Genomic DNA, 2,093 nt, shown 5'->3' with positions numbered 1-2,093 from the left:
CCCACCCCACACACACACACACACACACGCATACACATTTCCTCCCGGTGTGCATCTCTATGGTGCAAGAAATAGTACAAGTTGGACAAATTTAGAACATTATTCATCCAAACAAAGATCGTGTAGAGATCTTGTAGAGAATCTTTGATCGAACTTCGCACACGGGCGACGAGCTGCTTGTTTTGTTTTGTTGGGGTTTTTTTCCTGGTTTTTTAAAAATTGACACGAGATATATTATATATACACACACGCATGAAATGTTCACAGTGTGTACAACTGTTTATTAGTGTTAAAATTAGTAACGCGCAAAGCAGTTGATTTGCAAGTCACCTACAGCCTACGGAACGGGGGTTGTATCAAGGAGGTCATAAATAGAATAAATATTCTAGGTAAGGTCCTTGGGTTGTATGACCTTAAAACATAACAATAAAAGAACTAGGGCCCACTGCAAGAAGCACATCTAGGAGATCTATTTAGCTGTGTCTGTCATTGACGTAGAGCTTGTATTGTTTGCTTCTTCGAGTGTCTCCTCAAGACTAGCACTACTGACAGAAAAAGCACGGTCTGTTCTGTAACTGTTTATATTTTTATGGATCTATTTGAGATAGAAGGCTACCCCCACCCCCTCCCTCGATCCAAATGTAGGACAAGAAATACACATGATGTAATTCTGATAAAATTTACCTGTAGGAGAGCCACGCTCCACACAGAGATCATGCAGAACAAGAACAGAACAGGAAACAAGCACGATCATGAAATACGCGTGCAGCAAACAGCTGAGAGTGAGAGCAGAAGCACTATGCTGGCCAGCATCTAGGCTACTCACCACTGCTATCGATTCCAGCGTTTCCTCATTTCTAAAGATAGAACACCCCCATCGCACTGTGTGAGCTTATTATTCTCACTACTGCTATTCTAAACTGATTTTCTTGCAAACATCCAAATCAAGAGGGTGGCTAGTTTGATTATAAAGGGCGTTCTTAGCAGATCATGTCCATGAATCCCTGAGAGGAGCAGATTTGAGGCTTCTTTCTCCAGTAAGACAAGGTTGGACTACAATAGTTTTAAAAAGGGATCTGGATCAGTTTTAGTTCGTTTTAAGGTAGAGTAAGTGATTTACAGAACTTGGAACTTTCCGAAGATTAGATGGCCTAGAGGAGGTAGACACTAATACTTAAAACTGTAGAGTGTTATCCAACTCATGAAAGGAGGGAGAGATTATTGCTTGATAGTGACAGGAAAGAGAAGAATAAAACCACATCACTATCAGGGTCATCCGAGTGCCCGCCAACCGCCAACCAACCAAGTGATAAATGGCGGTGGGGTGGGGGGAGGGTAAGTAGAAGAAGATGTAGAACTCACAACAACATAATTCTCAGGGTAACTCACAACAAAAAACAGAAGACATCAAAGTGTCACTCATGAAGTCAGAAGTGAAAGAGAGTGCACACGAAGTAAACAAAGCCCGTCCTCTCTTTGACTTTGACTCCACAACAAGATCTAGAATCTACCGATTGTATAAACAACTTGTGCAAGCACAATAAGGACAATATACTTACATGATTAAGCACTTTCACATTCATCAAACTGTATCTGTCCGTACAGGCGTGCACAACCACTGAAGTTGGTACACTGTAAACATCTGACATCAGCTGTCGACACACACAACACAACACACACACGAGCGACCGTATCTCGGTCAGCCGCTACACAACACAGTTCGTCCGCCGAGAGACACCACCAGTGTTCAGTGTTCAACAACCCTGTACGACCACCGACCTGGAGTGGAGTGGAGTTGAGGCGAAGCGCCAGTGAGAGGGGGTTTCTGTTTCCCGCGGTTATGAAAGAAGGAAAGTCTGCGTGCGCGCGTGGTCCCTGCGTTCGATTGGGCAGCTAGCTTAGTAGGGCGCCAACACTGGGTGACTGGTGACAGATTGGTTTGTTGCGATTCTTTATGAGGACGAAGATCTCGACCGGCACGTGTGAACAAAACAGATGTATTATACCTGCTGCAAGTCGAGATTTTTACACTTAGTTCAACATCTTCACCTTCCTATAAATTTCTCTCATCTTTGTATTTTGTTCTGATAAAG

General features: G+C 43.3%; 1 protein-coding gene across 2 annotated transcripts in view; it reads right to left on the bottom strand.

Moving 5' to 3' along the window:
• Positions 1-1,820, bottom strand: part of LOC101857839 — a 28,207-nt gene extending 26,387 nt beyond the window's left edge. Inside the window, exon 1 of one of the 2 annotated variants that reach the window (XM_005110550.3) lies at positions 1,560-1,820. The gene's annotated coding sequence lies outside the window, so the exon portion shown is untranslated. Of the gene's footprint in view, positions 1-684; positions 1,522-1,559 lie in introns of those variants that run through there. The other variant, XM_035972921.1, reaches the window with a different exon arrangement.
• Between the last annotated feature and the right edge of the window lie 273 nt (positions 1,821-2,093).

This window comes from Aplysia californica, unplaced genomic scaffold, assembly GCF_000002075.1.
Source record: "Aplysia californica isolate F4 #8 unplaced genomic scaffold, AplCal3.0 scaffold00909, whole genome shotgun sequence".
Taxonomy (NCBI): Eukaryota; Metazoa; Mollusca; class Gastropoda; order Aplysiida; family Aplysiidae; genus Aplysia; species Aplysia californica.
Note: the sequence above shows the minus strand (reverse complement) of the source record. Positions and strands in the feature narration are given on the sequence as shown.